This window comes from Apis mellifera, linkage group LG2 (genome assembly GCF_003254395.2).
Source record: "Apis mellifera strain DH4 linkage group LG2, Amel_HAv3.1, whole genome shotgun sequence".
NCBI classification, from domain to species: Eukaryota; Metazoa; Arthropoda; class Insecta; order Hymenoptera; family Apidae; genus Apis; species Apis mellifera.
In genome coordinates, this window is record NC_037639.1 from 4,298,147 (window position 1) to 4,320,616 (window position 22,470).

At 36.0% G+C, this 22,470-nt stretch overlaps 1 protein-coding gene across 4 annotated transcripts in view; it reads right to left on the bottom strand.

The window, feature by feature from the left end:
- The window catches only part of LOC724736 (semaphorin-1A), a 404,583-nt gene that overhangs the window by 336,632 nt on the left and 45,481 nt on the right, over positions 1-22,470 (bottom strand). The window lies entirely within an intron of this gene.

Below are 22,470 nucleotides of genomic sequence, written 5' to 3' on the forward strand. Positions count from 1 at the left end.
TTAAATTTTTGAAATTCAAGGGATATTTCGGTTTCATTTTTAGAAGACGTTAAAGAGCAAAGGAAATCATTAAACTATCGTCGTTTCTCCCCTCTTCTTGAGGAGAGTTAATGGAAGAAGCGAAGGAAATAAACGGCGAACGAGACGAGTCACGCCCCTTTCTTCCCGCGAAATGATCCTCTTCCTTCCATCTCTTTCCCTTTCTTTTTCCCTGCTTCGAGGAATATGCGTTTGTAACGCGAGATAAAATAATATACTTTTTTATAATAAATACTCGAGTTTTCGAATTGAAGAGTAATGTAACAACAAGTTTGTTGTTTTAAGAAAACGAAATTTCCATTTCCCCTAATTTGCAATTACATCCTCGCGAGCAATTCTCCCATCTGGATATATATACACAACGGTATCGACAAATGCAAATGTCGTCGTCTTAGAGACAGAAGGAGGAGGGCCGCTTACATTTCACCGCGATAGCGAATAAGTAAAAGCCCGTGGAAGTTGGTGTACGACTCCACTTCGATTTACATTAAACCGATATAAATATAACCCGGCCACTCGATACGTATCCTCCGCTTACATCTGTCGAGCAACTTTCCATCGCCGAGTTGCTTCCATCCGAAGCCAGGTGGATCCGGCTTAATCGGTGGAAACTCGACAGTAAAAACAGTAAAACGCGCTCTTCTCTTGCGAATTTCCACCGTTCAAAACTTCAATTTCAAGAAATTTGCATAGAATCTTTGCGATACCGTTTCGAGGAGAGGAAAATGAAAATCAATAACTCTTGGGGAAATTCTTGTCGAATTATGGGAGAATTAACGCGTTCCTCAATTTTTATATCTTGATGAAATTGTTACAGATATTAAATTTTATTGATGAAAAAAATAGAAATAAAAGGCTGGAGAACGATACGACGATCATAATCGATAATCTTCAAGAGCAATTAAAATTTTTATCACCGCCAATTTGCATACGATCTCCAAACACGGCCCGTAAAACGCAATCACGCGAAAGACAAGTAATCTTATTAAAATTACACGCGAAGACAATCCAAGTTTCCTCGAATAAATTATACCGAGAAAAATGAAGGGAAAAAAAATAAACAATTTCCTTCTCCTGCTTGTAAATCGCTTCTCCCAACTTCTCGAAACTCGTTAGACATTTTTTATTTATCTCGAGAACAGCCGTTCGTCTTTGTTTTCGAGATAAAGAAAAAAAGAACAGGATTGATTCATATTCGCATGAAACAAATGAAAAATGATTTGGACACGTGTGGATTAACCAAGGGCCAATTAGGCCAGGAGGCGAATAAACCGAGGGAGAGGGAAGATTAATTCGCGTGTTTCTTATCGCTGCTAACATTGATCTTCGTATTGCGTCGACTCGGGGAGGAGGGGAGGACGATTGTTTTCGAAATCCGTTACGCAAGTTGAGCTTCTGTTCGAGTGAACGTGTGTGTATTATTTATAACACTGTTTGCAGCGAGGTAATTTATATTATTACATTGAATCATAAGCGATATCGATACGTTCGTTGTGTAAAATAGAAAGAATAATTCGAGTTTCTTTTTGGAGAAATTGCTTGATGTAAAAAAGGATTGGAAAATGAAGATATATAAAGGAACGATTGGAAAATATTTGTCAAAATATGTCGAGGTGTCGATAACAATTTCTAAAGTAACATCCGTTTGTTGAAACTTTGAGATTTATTAACGGAAAAGATGATATAAATAATTTCTGGAATGAAATATTACCGGAACTAAATTTTAACAGGATGGATTTCATCGTGTATATTTATAGAAGGAAATCGATGGATGGTAAAAATTTTATGGAAAATTCAGAAAATTCATCAATTTCTTCTCGAAAATTTGGAAATTAGGAGTGACAGGATCCGTGTTGCAGTTTTAAAAGCAATCGAAAATGGAGCGTAACGCGATCGTAATTAACTGGCAAAAATTAAACGCGTCGTTTCACGCTTCGTCCGATATCACACAAATCCCCTTTAACGAAACTCGTTCCCTCGGGTATCTAAATCACTCCCTCCCTTCCTATCTTCCTTACATTCGTTAATTTCGAGATAGATATATAAGATATATAAGATACAAAGCCTTTTTCAGGGGCAAAGTTTAACGAATAGTCGAACAAAGTGCCATACAAAAAGTGGACCAAAAAGTGTCTGCCCTTTTTCAATATTTTACACTTTCTTGATCTTTCTTGATTTCATGCTTTCTTTTCAAGCAATTAGAGTAAGTAAAATGGAATAATGAATGTATATATACAAGTATAAAAATGTATCCTGAAAATCGTTGGGACGACATTAATCCCTGACGAGGACGAGAATAAAAAAAGATTAAATGATACTCTGTGAAAAATATTTTTCTTTATTTTTTTTTTTTTTTTTAAAACTTGATTAATCGTCCCGACGATTAATAATTCCATCCCCTCGCGCGAAAAGATTAATTCGACGTTGTATTTTTCATAGGGGCCAGGGTCTGGGCGAGATGGATCTTAAATAGGATAGGATAGAAGATTTCTCTATTTATAATTCGAAAGCTGGACGGAACTTGTGCAGCAGCGAACAAAGTTCCAAAGCTGGGCAAACTTCCGAGTCTCTTTTCGAACAGTTGAGCGGGAATAAAACGAATCGGTCTAAAATATTAATGAAAAACTTGGTCGTCGTTTGCCCTTTTGGCCTACAACTGCACTCCTAATTCGTGCTGAAGATCATCCCCATCGCGTTTTCTTTTCCTCCAGCCTCTTCGTTCTCATCCAATTCTTTCGCCACGAAAATTATTTTATTCCGTGTCTTTCAGTCCTCTTTATATTGGATTCAGAGTAATTTAATAAACGTAATCCTGAATGATTTAAAATGATCGAATAATCTGTTATTTTCTTTTTCGTAATCGCTTTCAGATAATTTATATTCGAGCAATTTGACAATAAACAAAATTCGAAAAGATTATTTCACACATCTTTTACGATCGAAATCACAATTTCCCTCAAATCGAGACTCGTTCGATTCAATTAGAGAAACATTCTCTGTAACTGGTTCAACATCCTCGGATCTGGCAACTTCAAGATAGTGAATGAAAAGATCGAAAAGGGTTCCAAAAGGAGAGGAGGGTGTGCTTTTGCAAAAGGGGTAGAAGCGTTCTGGCTTGCTGATACCGTGGCCTGCGAGCATGCAGATATACCGGCCATCCCCATCGGCCATTCCCCCTTGGCATCCTTCCCTTTCCCTCTAAACTCGAGCTAAACCACGCTCAACCAAAGATCGAACTGAAGACGAAGCCTGATCCTTAGAATTCTTCTAAGGAGAAAAAAAGCGTCCAAAATTTCATTCACCGATATTTTATAATCAAAAAGAAACCTCAAAACCTTATTCCTAGATAAGATATCTTGTCAATATCTTAAGAAACAAGAAATGTCTGAGATAAAAAACAAGAACCAAAGATCAAACAGCGCAAAAACGTTGACGAGAATGAAGCTTGAGTCTTAGAATTCTTTTAAGGAGTAGAAAAAAAGCGTCCAAAATTTCATTCACCAATATTTTATAATCAAAAAGAAACTTCAAAATCTTATTCCTATATAATATCTTGTCAATACCTTAAGAAACAAAAAATGTCTGAGATAAAAAAAAGGAAAGAAAAAATTGTGAAAAGCTATCACAAGAATCAAAGATCGAACTGAGCAAAAACGTTGATGAGAACGAAGCCTGATCCTTAGAATTCTTTTAAGGAGTAGAAAAAAAACATCCAAAATTTCATTCACCAATATTTTATTTAAAAAGAAACCTCAAAATTTTATTCCTCGTTGTCTGAATAAAATAGAATTGCACGTCTATTAATATCTTGTCAATAAAATCTTAAAGCAAGAAACAAGAAATACCTGAGATAAAAAAAAGGAAAGAAAAAATTGTGAAAAGCTATCAGAAGAACCAAAAAATTTCATTCACCTTATATAATTAAAGAAGAAAAATTATAGAAAATCCTTATATAATTATAATTGAAAAGAAACCTCAAAATCTTATTCCTCATTGTCTGAATAAAATAGAATTGCACGTCTATTAATATATCTTGTCAATACCTTAAGAAACAAGAAATGTCTGAGATAAAAAAAAGGAAAGAAAAAATTATGAAAAGCTATCACAAAGAATTGCTCGTGTGTTAAATCGTGAGAGAGGAAGAAAGAGAGAGAGAATTTTAGGGCAGATACGGGGCGGAGAAGCGTGTGAATGGCGAGGGGACGGGGAGGGTTTGGCGTTGAATTATGCCGCGTATGCAAAGTGCAAGTGATAAGGGAGACACGCGAGTCGTGCATATCTCAGAGGATATAAGCAACGACACTTTGCCACCGGTGCGGTCAGACCGATGCGAAACGTACTGCGGGTGCAGTCTCTAAAGCGCAACGTGGTCGTCGTCGTCGCTGGGAAAACGGTGGTCGCTTATTTGCATAATATTTATTCAACCACGACCGCGAGGAAACTGTGCCCACGATGCGCTCCTCTCCTCTGCTCCTCGATTTTGGGAGCTGAATTTTGGAATCGGAAATTGGTAGAAGATTAGAGATAAGCTTCGTCGATTATTGATTAGAGTCTGTAAGAAAAATTATTAACACTAGATTTATATTGAAATCCATCTTTTTGACGAATATATTAAAACTTTTCGTAAATTATTTGTTTAAAATCTACAGATTTTTATTTACTCGTTGTATGTACATGTTCCGCATATATAAAGCGAGTAAATGGATTTGGACGAGTTTAAAATTTTATTGAATTATATCATTATATATTTTTATATTCCCAAGTGTTGGGCAAGAATCGATAAGACGAATATATGAGTTTTCATGAATTGTATGAAATTAATTTGGCATCCATTTTTTCGTGTATTTCGAAATTAACGATCGTGCGAGCGTGAAGAATCGATTATCGAGCTGGTTGGAAATGGGTCGCTCTTGGCCGTGATACAACATTTTCAGTTATTTTCAGTTTGTTGGCTGTTACGTTCGCAGGCGGTTTAAAAGTAACAGTGGATTCGTGGATATATACACACACGTGGAGTCGTCAAGATTTTATCCGACCTTTAGTCGATATCGCCCCGGCTTAGTTATATAGAGCAAAAATAGACGCTTCCTTTTACAACGATTCGCGATATTATCGTGTTGATTTAACCTTTCATATGACTTTAATATATTATTAACTCTAATGAAACGTTATTTTTCAACCCGTGAAAAGTAATTTTTGAATAGGGTAAATTTTATCCCTTGTGTTTTACAATATTTTTATAATATTTGTGGCATTTTTTCAAAATATTGTATTTATTTAGCCAGACAAGAAGATTAATCGAAGATCGATCTGATCGAGAAAACAAATTTCCATTCAATTCATCGTTCGTATATATCCTTTTCAATACAGAGAAAGAGAAAGAGAAAGAGAGAGAGAGAGGGTGAAAGTGACACTTACTCAAAAATAATTCAACCGTCGTTAAACGTCGATTGATTCAACGAATTCAAGCATCGCGTTGAATTACATCCAGTTACCAGCAACGATAATCTCGACACCACATGTTATAAAAATAATATCGAAAATAACACCTCTCGACTCCAGGAAATCTCGTCGAGAGAGCCAGACACGTTTCCACTTTTATTTTTTTTTTTTTTTTTTTTTAAGCGGTAGTAAATCTCATCGAAAATAGAATTCATTTATCACGCGTGTATATTCAAGGCCCGGAATCTTTAATCCCCGCGCATATATCATTTCTTCATTGCTGATTATCTAACATGCAAGGTTAAGTGACGCAAATTCCCGGGTTTGCCAATTTGCAAAATCTCAAAAAAAATATTCATGGAGCAATTAAAAGGAAATAAATTTAATATAATATCGCGTTTGTTTTATTTATCGTACGAGGGAAACAAATACTCTGAGCCTTGGAACGAGGATATTTATCTCTACGGGGATGCTGTGTGTAACATTCGAAATCTCGTCGAGAAATAATTCTTTTTTCCTCGTCGGTGGAACACGTTTGGCGACTTCCGATAATCGGGATAGATATACTCGGGTAATTAGTCGAAGGAAAAATTAGAAGGATATCATAAATCTCGTTTAAAATGTCTTATCTAGAATTTCGAATCTAGAGTTTGAGAGAAATTTGCGGTTTTATTATTTTCTCCTTATCGATATCCTTCTTGCAGTAAATAAATAAATAAATTTAAATTTCTTTCTTCTTTTTTTTTACAGGATATTCCGTGAAATGTCACATCATATGTTTCATAAAGATGGATATAAAAGTGAAATGTTACGTAACGAAAAGTCTGTAATGAATGAATTATTTATTTATTCGATAAGATGAGGAGAATGCGTCGATAATAAGAAGCAATTAAATTTCTTTTTTCTTTTTTTCGCTTAATTAATTTCGAGAAGCGTTTGTCGTAATATAAAATACAATTCGTTAAATTCACAATTTGAATTTATATTAACATCATCGAATGGGTTTGTTGAATTTCTAATAATAGAATTTAGAGGGAGAATTAAGCGTCGTTACATAAAAATAATTTACATCGTTCGTTAAAGAAGCGAAATGTCTACGTACTTGTGCAGTGTTAAGAGCGTATATACGTATAGATATCGGAGAGAACGAGCGGAGATAACAAGTAGCGATTAAAAGAAAATCTTAATTAGTTGGGTAGTTAAGTAAATACACGGGCAGATAATTAAACGGGCAGATCGGCCGTGAATGGAGAGCCAAGTGGCTGAATAACCGGGCTGAAATTAACGATACAGGAGGAATTTTTCGAAACAGCGAGATCAAGCATATCTAACGAAAAATGTGTGCAATTTAATCTTTGGTAAATCTTTTCCAGTTTGTCAAGCTAATGGAAAAAGATTCACCTGGCGAAATTACATTTCCACTTACTTTCATACTTTTTTTAAATTTAAAAAAAGAACATTCTACGCAACTTTTTCGAATTAAATAATCGAAAAATGATCTTCATCTATTTACATACTGTATGAATAACGTAGATAAACGATATAATGTAAAAAATCAAAAGCTCATAGTTTATAAATCTTCTAACCTCATAATTAAATTTAATCAAAGATTTTTCTCCTTCTCAATAAAAAACGATCTCGTACAACAAATTTACAATTCGTCCCTTCGACTAAGGAAAGGATTTTAAATCAATTTAAACAAAAAAAAAGAAAACTAAATACACAGAAGGAAACGTTTCACCTACGAAAAATCTTTCACAGTAATAATCCCTTTCTCAGCACATATCACCCTCTCCTTAAGCCCTCCTTAAACGTGACTTTGCCTCGTGAAAAATGGGAGCCTCGAAAAGTGGGAGGAAAAGGTAGCCAGACGAGCGGAAAACCGGCAATTCCAACACTTTCTCGCGATCGAACACGAGGTACCTCGATTATCAAGCAACTTTTTCCACTCTTCTCCCCGCATGAATGCAATTTAACCAGCGTAAGCGTTGGACTTTGGCGCCGCAACGACGAAAAGCAACAACCTGCTGCGGCGTGTAAAATGATTTACAAGGGCGGGGAGAGGGGGGAGCGCGACCATTGGCCGGAAGAGGAACACGGGAGCGTTGCACCTCTCTTCTCGCGCGCACGTAAGACGCGCGTAATATCCACAATGGGAGGAAACGGCGAGGAGCAAATTAGCGAGGAAGCTCCCGCGCCCACGGTTAATTAATGCGGCAGGAGGCCTCGTTAATCGAGGAGGAGGGGAGGGGCCTTGCCATTGTGTTTCGTGGCCGAGAGATTTTTCAACCCCCTCGTTTCACACGCTCGTCGCAACGCACGAGGAAAATTTTGAGTCTGGAATATTCAAGGAATATGTTCAAGGATTCGTTGGTGTTGAAGGTTTTATTATCTCCATTTTGTTATTTAATGATCTTGTCAATGGAACTGGATATCTTTTAAGAAATTTTGTGTAATCTTTCAACCAACTTGTTCCTGGAATATTGTGTTCAAGGATTCGTTGGATTCATTTTATTATTCGCAGAATGATTATCAATAGAACTGGATATCTTTTTAAGATCTTTTAATCCAATTGTTCTTGGAATATTGTGTTCAAGAATTCGTTGATGAAGGTTTTATTATCTCCATTTTGTTATTCGTAGGATCATTGTCAATAGATATCTTTTAAGAAATTTTGTATAATCATAGAGGGACGATGATTTTTTGATTCATTGGTGAAGGTTTTATTATCTCCATTCTGTTATTTGTAGGATGATTGTCAATGGATATCTTTCAAGAAATTTTGTGTAATCGTAGAGGGACGATGATCTTTCAACCAACTTGTTCCTGGAATATTGTGTTCAAGAATTCGTTGGTGAAGGTTTTATTATCTCCATTTTGTTATTCGATGATTGTCAATGGATATCTTTTAAATTTTGTGTAAAATTGTGTAGAGAGTATCGAGGGACGATGATCTTTCAACTCACTTGTTCCTGGAATATTGTGTTCAAGGATTCATTGAATTCATTTATTTGCAGAATGATTATCAATAGAACTGGATATCTTTTAGAAATTTTGTGTAATCATAGAGGGACGATGATCTTTTGATTCGTTGGTGAAGATTTTATTATCTCCATTTTGTTATTCGCAGGATTGTTAGGAAATTTTTTAAGAAATTTTGTGTAATCGTAGAGAGTATCAAGGGATGATCTTTCAACCCACTTGTTCCACACGAGTCATTAAATAAGAGTTGAGGAAAATTTTGAGGTACGTCTGGAATATCCTGTGGTTTTGGTATAATCTCCATTTCGTTATTCGCAGGGGGATTATGAGAGACGATTATTCCCAGTCGAAGAATCGAGGTTGTTTTAAGAAAGATTGGAAGATTTTTCAACCCCTCATCGTTTAAGGAATTTTATAGGATTCGAAGAAAGTGATAATTTTTAAAGGAGTATAAAATAACAAATACAATGAATCTTCATTTTATATCCAAAGTGATATTGCTTGTTGAGTGAAAAGAATTGAAACGATTCTGTGATTCGAGTCTTTATAACTCATTATACTTTAATTTATAATATTTTTACCTTCACAACTGTGTTCATTAAATTGGAAATGATTAATTTTTCCTTTATATAAACAGAGTTTATTCGTGCAAATGCAACTAATATTTTGCAAAAGTACAAAGAGAGCTACAAAGGGAAAAATTAAACAGTATTTCATCGACAAAATTGTCCTTTTTGATTTGTATAACTTATTAGTTCCATTGACTCGGTGATAATATTAATATTACGTATTTGCATAACACTGAGTTTGTTTTTTCGAAAATTCATTCGTTCAATTTTCAACAAACTCACAAAGAATACCCAAACGATGTGGGAAAATAATTTTAATTTCGACAAACATTTCATTGTTCAATTTTCAATCGACGAGGAAGTGCGTTAACCACTTTATTCCTCTTTCCTTCCAATCCACTTCGCAACGTAAGTTGACTTTTAGCATTAACATTCGCTGGTCCTTTCACGAAGTTTCGTGCACTTGCAAATATCGCCACGCTTTCTGCTACTTCGAGCAACAGACATTATACCAACGACAATCTCTTTTACACGTTACATTTGTAGAGTTAATTAAAATTTTCTTTTTTATCTTTCATCGAGATAACAACATCGCAACGTTGATATTTTAATTATATCGAATTTCTTAATTCTTCTTCTGCTTTCTCGTTGTTTACAATTACATTAAAAATCTATTAAAAACGCGTTATAAAAACCAACGTATTGAAGAAAAGGTATTTTTAATCTCATTTTCCCTTCGCGCGAATCAATCATGGTGAAAATAATTGGCACGATCCTTTCAGAAACCGCGCACAAACTGGGAGGAAATTTTCAAGCGATCAATTGTCACCGTGCTTTCGACTCCCGAGCCGGATGGATCGGATTGAGCATTCGAGCATGGCCAGTCACGGATCGCTGTAGAGGAGGAAAACAAGCGTCCTCGATTCGACGGATTCTTCCGCCACTATCGCAATTTCCGGCTCGACTCGCGGACAGTGTCTCCCAACCACCATTTTCCTTTTCCTCCCTCCCTCCCCCATTTATTTCCTTGAAGATTTTATATATTCAATAAATAATTCTAATTTACGTAGCAACAAATTTCGAATTTTGTCTCCGAAAATATACGAATCTTTAAATTCGAAAAGATATAAATTATCGAGTAAAATTTTTACATAACAAACTCGTTTAATTTAAAGAATCTATGAACACAAATGTGAAATATAAAAGGAGATAAAATTCATGGTAACGGGAATATATATATATTTTTTTTTTAATTGCCTCGAAAATATTCGTGCAACTCGAGGAAGGCGACAGGGACAAGATAAAAGACGGGGCGCACATTCGTCGAACCGCGTTACGTTGCGCGCCGCGACAAATGCAACGCAAATTGTGGTGCATTAGTGTAAATGAATGCGGACGAGTTGGCGGTATGCAAAGCGGGGCGTCTACGTGCACGAAGCGGGCAGCCGCGCTAATATTAAATTGCATTCGGTGGGTACGCACATCCCGGACGACGAGGACGACGAGGAGGAGGAGGAGGAGGAGGATACGTCGCGAGTGAAAAGGTGAAAGAAAAAGCGCGCGAGCGGCTGGGAAGAGGAACGAGTTGTGAACGAGTTGTTTGTCTCGTTTCCGCATTGGCGCCATTAACAACCCTTCTCTCTTTTCCATCACTCGATTCTACTATTTCGTTCGTGAAACGAATTATATAGTGAAATCGATTTCGATCTTTCTTAGAGCGTGTGTTAAGTAGATTTATCGATATTAAATAATTTTCCATTAATTCCTTAAAGATGATTGAATAGTTTTGAAATATCTGAAATATGATGAAAGAAGAGCAACGAATGTTGGAATAAAAAAAAGGATGTATAGAAAATTATAAGGTAATTTAAATGAGAAAGAACGAATGTTCTACTCGTGTTTAACCGTTTTCCATCTCTCTAATTATCAAAATAATAATTTACATAATACCAAAATCATACTTTGTTCCTGCCCGTCTCAACTTCATATCCCATTCTCTTTAATTGTCAAAAATAATTTCTGTGAAACCAAAATTATAACACACTTTCGCAATCGTATCAACGCTTCGTTAGTATTCTCAACAAGATTTTAAAAATTGGTGAAAATTTCGATAAATGCGTTTCGATAGATGGAAAAAAAGAAAAGAGGAAGAAAATCGTTGTAGAAAATTCTCCCAACATTCTTCCTATTCTCGTATTTTCAAGATAAATCGATCTATCGCATATTTGTCGCTTCCAAGCCATTTGTTTTTCTGCTATTCGCGTCCAGTAATTAGCCCCGTTGACGTAACACCAACGTCCATTACCCACTGTTCTTTAGGCATTGTTGCCTCGTTATCCCGATTAGAATCGTTAACGCGAACCACCGCTCTTCCTGCACGCGAAACATTCTTTAACGAGGGGCCCCGTCTCGATTCCAATCCAACCGTGGATACGCCAAGTTTAACTTTGCGTTCCACTTAATTTCTCCCTCTCTTTCTCCTGCGCCTTCCCGCCCAAAAACACTTTTTTCTCGGGGACGAGTTTGAATCTCGCGCTCTTTCTCCTTTCGGGGATAACTCGGTCGATAAAGTATCGGAAGAGTCGAATCGGTGAAACGTTGATCGAAAAAGAGGGGGGAATAATCGTTTTCGAAGAATTTCTATCTTGGGGGGAAAATTAAAGCACGAAAATGGTTGAAACAGTCGATCGGAACGCGTTTCAATTTTCTCGCGATTCTCATCGTTTCCATTTCTCGCACGCCTCGACTGATTATTTCGATACATTAAGCATTTCCTTGGCGTGGCTTGGTGGCTCTTTTTGCCGAATAAGTACGATTTCTTTTTTCTTTTTTCCCTCCATCGCGATGAAAGCAATGAAATTCGGATTGGATGAGCGTTATTTGTATCGTGGAATTATTGAAATAGGATTTCGATGCGATTACGGATTAAATATTTGTTTAAATATACGATGAAAACGTTATCAGCATTATTATTATTATTATTATTATTATTATTGTTATTGTTATTATTCATATTATCGCATTATGCTTGCACGTTGTATCCAAGTATTATAGTATTAAATGTGGATAACGTGATAAATATTACGTAATGACAATAATGCAATGTGATGATTTTCAAACTTTTTTTCCATTTTCTTTTAGAAAAAAAAAGTGAACTTTCTCTCATAACTTTCTGTCGAAATTGGAATAAGATTATAAAAATTTAAATTTGTAAGTAATATAAAGAAACTCAGGCTCGAAATATTTATAATTATAAATAATCATAAATAACATAGTAATCCTTTAATATAGATCCAACGATCAACGAATTAATCGCAACTTCTCTTCCCAAAGACGTGAACAAAAAGAAGAAGAAAAGATTCAATTCAAACTATATAAAAACACCTCTGCAAATCCTCCCCATTCAAAACTTGCACTTGGATAAAATTAGAAGCATGAAATTATACTCAAGATTTATCTCACACCCGTTGAGAAACGCTCAAAGGGAATTCTCTCGAAAAAGCGAACTCTCGTCTGGAAGAGAGAGAGAGAGAGAGGAAAAAAAGGAAAAAAATCTCGCATCCCACACTTTCAACTCGCGCGAGAAATCATCCTGGCGATCGCGCCACGAGCAAAAGGGAGCATGCTTGTTATTAAAACCTTTCCTATTCCCCGATGAACAATATCCATGCGCGTCGATGGCGACCTTCGCCCATCCCTCCACTATTAACCTTTCTTATCTAAATAGTTACGGAGCTCGTTTCGGCTCCGTTTCCAACGCGTGTCTCGCGTTTTTCGCGCCTCCGATCGGGAACCTACAAATAGATGTTGCTATATATAACCCTTTAAGATTAGTTGTCTGAACATAGATGCAAGTGTGAAAGGCAGTTCTTTCCTTAACAATTTTAGGTATGAATAATTGTACTGAATTTTGAATTAGATCCAAGTTGAAAATATTTAATAATACGTGGAATTAATTTAACTTAATTTGTAGAGACAGAAGAGAGAAGAATAAGCTTTTTCTCAAGCTTATTTGCAAATAAAATAAAAGTTTGCAAAAATTGTACAGAGAGATTTATTACAAGAAGATAAAAAATATTATTAAAAAAAAGAAAAATAAATACGCACTCGTTACCACTCCATTTATCATTCACTCTCGATTAAAAAGAGAATCGCAACTCTTGACGCGACTCGTGGTTAAGCCATGTCCAGAAGAAACCCTCTAAAATCCAAAACAGGCCGGGATTAACGCGCCAAAAAGCCCGGTTATTTCATACATAAACCACACGTTCATCCGGCGAGAGCCGCTCTCCTACAATTTCGCCCGTCCCCCCCTCTCTTCTCCCTTATTATTCCATTTCATTCCATCTGTCGAGTAGCCAGCCAGCCTCTACCTACCCCCTCCTCCTCGTATATATATATATCCGCGTAAGTAAGAAGTTTCCACGCGTATAAAGCGACGATAGTATAAATACAAGGGGGTCGTAAAGTCGATGCCGAGGAAAGTGATGCGGCGAAACGCCTCTCCATCCGAATCGTAAAGTTTCCCGCTGACTTGCAACCGAACAGGAAGGATACATACATATATATATATATATATATATAAGAGAGAATGGAGCAAGCGAATTCTGGGAAACATATTCTATATACAGGGTGAGTCGAAATTCAAACGAAGAAAATGAAAAATCACGATTCGAATAACGAGATATATAGATAAATATAGAACAAAATTTTGATAATTTTTAAATCCACAGAATCTTTTCGATTTGTATCGTGTATTTTATGAGTCACCCTATATATATGCAGGTTTAATCGTGCGCATAAATCGAGAGTACGCGCGGAGAAAGGTGGAATACGTGGGCTACTGACTGTCGGCAATAATTCTAATAGCCGGAAGCTTTAGACGCGGGCGAAATGGGAGTCGGAAGTCGGAAGTCCGCGTTGCAAGTCGTCAGATATTATTCCGGCGATGACGGAATTCTCACGGGTTCTTTCACGCGAGCGAAAGAAAAAGAGGAGGAGGATGAGGAGGAGGAAGAATTCTGTTTCTTTTTCGAAATTTAATCCGTTAATCCGGAGCCTGTGTTTTCCTCTCGCGAAAATTCTCTCTCCGCTTCGAGGAGAAAACGGGGGAAAGCTGAAGAGGAAGGAAAATATACCGATTGCTCCCCGGTCGAATCGTATACACTGGAAACAAGCGGAGGAGGGAAAGTTTCGAGAAATTTATTCATTATTTTTCGTTTCTTTGCGAATGCTTCGCGGGGAAAAAATATATCAAAAGGAGTCTGTGTCGAGGCTTTCGCCGAGGAAAAAGAAATATAGAAATATAATAATAACTAGATAGTTTTTTTTGATGTTTCAATCGTTAACCTATTTCACTTCACAGTGTGTATTTAATTGTAGAAGAGGAATATCATTTTTGAAATGTGCAACAAGGCGATAATTAATGAGTTTTAAGATTGTAAGTTATAGAATATCTCTCTGACGTTTAATATTTTTTTTTTTTTAGATGGGCACGCGTTTGTAAATCACACTCTACGAGTGTATATAAGAAAACACTTGGCCGCGGGATGAGAGGCGAGAGAAAAATACACAAACACGCACGGCTTTCGTTTCGACTGGAGAATCGTACGCTAAGAAGCCTTATAAAACAGTTAAGAACGTATACTGAAACGCGGTGAATGGTTGGCTCGCTGTTTACCTTAAAGTAACGCTTACACGCCTCTGAAACGATAAACTTTACAGATGTTTCAGAGGCGTTCCCTTTGCGCCCTTCACGGGGGAAACGACTGGTGAAAAAAAAAAAGAAAATGCGCCCTCTTAAACAACTTTTCTTTTTAACCACTCTATATTCAGCGTTTTTGGCTTCTGGTATCACGAAATGAAACGTGGATAGGAAAGAACGATGACGTTTCTAATAAGAGAGTTATGGAAGGATTCGACGATTCTTCTCGACGAATAATATGTTGCATTCGTAACTATTAAGATGTAACGAGAGATGATTAACGCTGATCATCATCGAGCAGAGTTTTGCAAAAATTAGACAGAGAAAAATTTAATTAATTAATCTTAATCTTCCCTGGTCTAATATCATGGGAAATATTTGGAAGAATTATGAGAAGTTTGAAATCTTGTCTGATGTGAAACTTTTTTCGTTGAATCGAATAATTAACCGATTATTCCAACTGATATATATATATATTTTTAAATGGCATTAAGAAAGCACCGTTCTCTCCAACCGTTTCACACATTCATCCCTGCTAAAAATATATAACCGCTGCAATAAAGTTCCACGACTTTGTAAAATAGAGCACACTTTAATCGGGGCAAATTCATTCTGACCTCATCGCACAAAGGAATTAATCGCGATAGCTCGTGAGAGGTAATTAAGCGTGAGCAACACAGCGCGCGCGCACACGCCTTCGATCAATCGATCAAAACGATTAGCATCGTTTCGCATTATTATCATATCTCGAGATCTTCGAGAACTATCTAATTAATTTGGAAAAAGCTTCTTCCTCCCATTATAATATTCTTCTTCGTAGGTAAAGTGGAAAATTGACAGGAGGACGAGAGGAATTGTAATGGATACGGAAAAGATCGGGAGAGAAAAGCCACTTGATAACAATTTCGATCGGGGTGCGTATCGTCGAAGCACGGAAACGAGTGCACTCGAGATTGAGAGGTGAAAAGCTACGTGTGTATCTGGCGTCGAGTCTTACACGCTCGAGAGTCGTCCTGCCTCGCGCCTCTTTTCAACCAACGCTTATGTACGCGCGCTTAAAGAAGCGCGAGTGCCTGCTACGCTCCCCTATTCCAACTCCTTCTTCTTTTTCCTCTTTTTCTCCTTCTTCTTCTTCTTCTTCTTCTTCATCTTCTTTTCGCGTACTTTAAGGCGTCGACTCTCACGAGCTGCTGCAGCACGCTGCTCGGGCTCTACTTATAATTACCATCCTACGTTGGAGACGCTGTATAGGGTGTTCGAAGTAGTTGGGGAATTTAGATGATTTCGAAGAGATAAAATAAAATGAAAATGAGAAAAATTGAAGTTGAATCGAGACTTTTATATGTATTCTTTCGATTGAAAATTTTTGTGGATTTTATTAGTTTTTATAAGAAAGGATTGGTGGAGGGTTTATAAACGATTGTTATTATTTCAGATGTGTTATTATTCCGTCTGGACACCCTATATATGAAACCTGAATGGAACGAGCTTAGGCACTAGAAGGTGCAACAACAATCTTCCTCTTGATAAAATCCTGACGATAAATTAATCGAAGAAGCTGTCGAGTTTTTTCCCACATCTAAGAGAGAATCTTTTCCAACTTGTCTTCGGGATAACGATTTAATACCGAATACTACTTGATTGAACGTGATTCGGAGAGACTTTGGAGAGGAAATTCTTTTCTTTTTTTATACACGAAACAAATTGCTTCGAGCGTTTCGAAGCAATTTCTTTTTCGCAGATAGGATTAATTATAAAAAAAAAAAAGTAACGAGGAATTTGTGATATTTTTTTCTCCTCTTTTCCGACAAATTTTGAAATATCTCGCGGAATATTATGACTTTTTTTTTGCAAAATGTATACGTTTCTTTTTAACGCGAAACGGACAGGATATGACGGGTCGGATTCGACTACGCGTATCGTACAATATATGAGTTTGTTGAAAAATATGAAAATAAAACATGTTTTGTTGTTATATTTGAGAAACGGAGAGAGCGTGCGAATAAACAAAGGGCATACAACCTCTTTCGGAAAAATGGCCAAAATTTCCAAACATGTTTTATTCCCCGATAAAAATCCACTGTATATGTAATCCTTAAATCCTTAAATCTTATTATTCCATCTTTGTTTAAAAAACGAGACGCTGAGTTAATTTTCTAAAGAAGAGCCCTCGAAATATCAACTAATTTAATCATTGCATTCCTCTCTCTCTCTTTCTCTTTTTTTTAACGTTTCTTTCATGCCAGAGTGAATCATAAATATCAACCGACCGTCCATCAATCCGAAAGAGTAATCGGAAACGTCTCTCGCGTTCCATCATTCGAGCATCGATATCGGCCATCGTTAATGACACGTGTTCATCCAGCGAAGTTATTTCGAATTTTCGAAGAAAGAAAAATCCTTCGAATTCTAATTATCATCAGAGAGATCCACCAGAAATGGAAAGACTCGATAATAATCAATAATCACAATCCGAATAATTGAAAGGAAGATCGAATAATTCGAATATTAAGATTTTAAGAAAGTCACGAAATATAAATTAATAAAAAAAATTAAATTGATAAGAAATATCAATAAGAATGGGAATAAATCGTAGAAAGAAGACGAAATACAATTTAAGAATTTCGCGAAATATCAAATTTATGTTGGGAAGAGAGAAACGCATAAAACACGTTCCCCCCAATAAAACTAGAACGAGAAAGAATCTGCCTTGAAACAAACCTCTCCCTCCACCGAGATTAATTTATGGTTCCACGTAGACGTCTTTCGTTTATTTCAACAACTAACGCGCGCATCTAAATTATTCCGCTCTTTTTTTCAAATCGTGCCTCGCGTAAAAACAAAAAAAGGAAAAAGAAACAGAAAGAAAGAAAGAAAAGAAGAGAAAACGTTCCATGCACAACTCGTAATAAATAGAAAAGAGGGATATATAAACCGAACAGGCGACGAATACGCCGGAATTCCGCGCGCTAATTGTAAATTCTTTTATTCCAACACAGCTCGCTCTCCTCCTCGCTAATGGAGATACACCTCTGAACACTGGGGGTAAATTGCCTCGCAAAAAGGGCGAGTTTCCACCCTAGGAGAAACTAGCCAGGGCACAGGTTCGTCACGGTGGCTGATTACACGTCGTTGTCGAGGAGAGTGTATACAGTGCTATATCGTTTTGGAGGCCCATCATTGTCCATTAAGACATGTTTAGAACGATGGAACTAATAAACTGAAAGTTTGAGTTCTTATTGCATATATTGTCTATGAGCAATGATAGAGGAAAGAATTTAAAAGTTTGGGCCTTACTGATATTATTACATTGGCTCAAAGTAATGCTGAGGACAAAGAAGTTAATGAAATAAAGGTTTGAGATCTTAATTTAATTATTGCACAGGCTATATTATCTATGAGCAATGATAGAGGAAAGGGGCCTTACTGAATCTTATATTATTACATTGGCTCACAAGTAATATTGAGGACAAAGAAGCTAATGAAATGGAGGTTTGAGATTTTAATTTAAGGCAATGGAATTAATAAATTGGAAGTTTGAAAGGGTTTAAAAGTTTGGGCCTTACTGAATCTTATATTATTACGTTGGCTCATAAGTAATGCTGAGGAAGCTAAAGAAGCTAATGAAATGGAGTTTTGAGACTTTTATTTAAGGCAATGGAATTAATAAATTGGAAGTTTGAAAGGACTTAAAGGAAAGGGGCCTTACTAGATCTTATACTATTACATTGGCTCACGAGTAATGCTAAGGTTTGAGATTTAATTTAGGGCAATGGAACTAAAGGAAAAGCTTGAATTCTTATTGGATTGTCTTGGAGTGTCTATGATGGAGAGAATTTAAAACTTTGGGCCTTATTGATGAATGAATTATGCTGTTACATTGACTCACGAATAATTCTGAAGATTAGTGGAGTGGAGAGACTTTAATTTGGAGCAATGCTGCTTACAGGCAGCAAAATTTGTGAAGTGAAAACTGTACTGGGCCCTATTTGTTCTACATTTGTTCATAGATAATGAAGAGTATGGACATCGAAACTGATAAATTGGAGGTTTGAACTCTTAATTTAAAGCAGTATTACTCAAATTATGATCCTATTGGATCTTTTATATTATCAGTTGCATATAATATTGAGAATAAAGAGATATTGTGGACTTCAAATTTTAGTTTGGAGCAATGATATGGAACAGAGTGGAAGTCTTTGGAGCCTTATCTTCTACATGTTTTAATCGCAATTCTGAGAACAAAGTTATTACATAGTATTAGATTTTAGGAATCTACGGATAGCAAAATTAGCAGAGTGTAAAGGTTGAAACTTCAAGTTTTGTCGACTATTATCGAATACACAGTATTAATTGTAAGGCGAAAAATTGAAGAACACTTATCGAAGAATCGTTCTCCATCTCTACGAGATATAAATTTTTTCTCTCTCGCATCTCGTATTCAATTTTCCTTTTGTGTTGGAATAGTTTCAATTCCGCTTCGTTAACGGCCTCTCTCTCGTTCCGTAGTTTTTAGCGTTCGGGCAAATTTCACCAGTTCGAAATTGTCCTTTTGAATTGTCGACACTATTATTCTTATCCGTTTTGTTGTTTTTTTATAACTGTTATCGACGACGATACGAGAATAAAATAAAAATAAAATATATGGTATTTTTAATTTTTTAAAGATAATTCGAAATTTTATAATCGTAGCAGATAAATGTCAGATATGGTATAGTGTCGTGTAAATATTGGTACACTCTCTCTAAAAAGTCGTGAGAAATCATTTTGTAATTGTAATTGAATAAAACGTTGATATAAGATTTTTAAAAGAGAATTTTGAGCAAGATGATACCGAAAGCGTAGTTAATTCTATTAATAAGTTAAACAAAAAATATTTTATTGAACAATTGATAAGAGTTATAAAAATAGATTAAATGAAATCGATGATTATAAAATCTTTTTATTATTTCAATGATTAAAATAGTTTCAATTTTTTTTTTTTAAAGCTGATATAATATCCGTGCAACTTGTCTTATCAGAATAATTAAAATTTTGCATCATCAATGTTTAATCTACGTGAATTTATAATATTTTTGCGTAACTAAGAATATTAATTTCATCAACCAATCGTGTGTCCAATCCGTCTAGTTTAGCTTGCAGGCAAACTTAATGTCTGTTTCCGCATTTAACAATACAACGTTCTACCGACTCAAACAACAGTCTACGAACTTTTTGATTGTTTCGTGGATTAGCACGGGAACGCAGTTGTTTAACTTTGAAAATAAGTTGGAATTCATCGCGAAGAACGGTTCTGCTTGATGTTTACAATGTTTCGCGATTACGTTGTCCAAGATCTTTGGGGAATCTGATTATAATGAACCAACGCGTGCTCGTTAAGAAAATTTTTCTTGTTTCGTTTGTATTCATTCATTCGTTTCTTTCATAAATTAAATTTATCTTTAAGATAGATTTTTCGATTATCGATCAGAGGAGATATATTTTTTTTCAAATATGTTTTCACTAATATTGAGAAAATTAAGTTTTTATAGATTTTGTTTGCAAACTTTTCGACGTTTACGTTTCCATTTTGTACGTTTCGAGAGCAGCAAGAACATGCCTCGTTTAAAGCCTCTTTGGCCGTCCTCAAGTTACATCAAAGAAATACGTGTATATCCGAGGAAATAAACGAATAATATATACGAAACCGTTTCCGAAAAGAGTATCGGGCAAATATTCGCCGTTTCATCCTCGGCAAGACGCGACGGTTCGAAAAACGGGGCTAAAGGCGGAAAGATCTCAGCCTTGTATAATTCAAACATTCCTTCTGGTATCGATTAACCGTGAAACGATAACGGGAAAATAAATATCCGTGGAAAAAAGACCGCTCTGAGAGAGCGCAGTCTTTTACTACCAACATGTATGGTGAGACTATCCATTTCGAAAAATAGATCACGAATATTTTCTCATAATCAATCTCTTAAGAATTTAAAATTAAAATGGAATAAAAATTTTATTATCGTACAATAATAATCTGGCCTTTTGATATATTTCAAGTATATTTTCGAAACTGGAAATATTACTTGATTAAATTATTACTATACAATGTAACGATATATATATATACTTATAGCAAAATGTTTAAATATATTCGACAATCGTGAAAAGTTCGTTTAGTTTTGAAGAGTTCTCGAGATTAAAGCCCTTTAACCGACTACTTCCGATTATTGCCGAGTTTATCCGAGTACCGCTCGAATTGCCGAGCAACACGATCTCGCCCGAATTATTCCGAACTATCCCGAACGATTCTCCCTTCTTAAAAACAAAAATTATATCCGTAATTATATCTGGAACTTTTTCCATTCTTGGATATAGATACGATATTTTTTTTCTTTCTTTTTAAGTTTATACTATTTTTCTCAAGCTTGGTTTTTTCTCGACTCAACATACGTGTGGATTCGCAAGCAGCACATGCAAGCAGTTGCGATCGTCGATGTGCCAACGCGAGAGATATGCACGTAGATATGCACGTGAAATAAGCGTGGATAAATGAGAGGAACGTACACGTTCACGGGTGATAGTGAGCGATTGTGATAGCGCGCGTGTGTGCGTGCGTGAATGGTTGATTCAGCTTATCACGCGAGAGTGTACGTTCGGGCGTGTAGCTTTGCAGCTTTATGAACGACGTTTTGAAATTGGGACCACCGATAGGAAATTTGCAAACAAACATTTAATCGATGGCTCTCTGACAGACTTACTTTTAAATACGGCCCCGTGAAAGGTCTCGAACGCGAATTCGTGCTCGATAAATCGATATCTATTATCTTTCGCGTTTTTTGATGCGTTTGATTGTTTGTGTGTGTGTGTGTTGGATCGTTTCGTGGTTTTTTAATGGAACTGCTTTTAACAGGGCAAGGCTTTTAAGGCTTTTTTATTTTTTTTTTTGGAATGTTATTATAAAATGAACGAATTTGATTTTTCGAATGGCTATGCGTTTCGGCAAGAACGCTTTTTCTTTGAGGTTACTCCCAATTTCGATGAAGAAATTCCTTTCGACCATTTATTTGCTTTATTTTATTTTTCAGCTCGTCGGCCGAGGGAATTGATAGAAAATATCGTCTATCTTTTCAAAGGGGTTCATAAATATGAAATGGAGAAACGTGGGATATTTGAAGAATTTATAAAGTAAAAGTATCAACTTTTTTCGATACTCTATAAATTAAAAAGTTCTCGCAATCCGGATTAAAAAAAAAAACGTTTGCAATAAATATATTTTCAAAAATCTTGATTTATTCGAAGCGTACGTTGAAAAAATACCATTTCCCTTGCGATATTCCATTATCAACGAAAAGAAACAAGAAAATAAAATAAAAATTGTAAAAAAAAAAATAGAAGAACATCTCAAGACAAATCTCAAGAATATTAATTTCAAACAATTCGTTCAAATTTGATAAATCGAAAACAAAATCGCAGTACCCTTTTCCCTCCTCTGTTAACACATTTTTTTTCATCTTCATCTTTATCGCCATCCCACCGCATTAACATTCAATAGCGCGAAAGAGATCAGAGTGAATTCCCTGGTTATCCGTAGGGCAACAACAACAGGATCGTAGATCACGAGGAGGGGGAGGGGAAAATTGCATGGCCTCCACCATCGCGTCGACGTAGCCGCTGGAGGCGCCGCTTTTTCCAGATACGCCGATACAAAATAAAAAGAGATAAAACGAACGAAGGGAGGGATTCGACACACAAGTG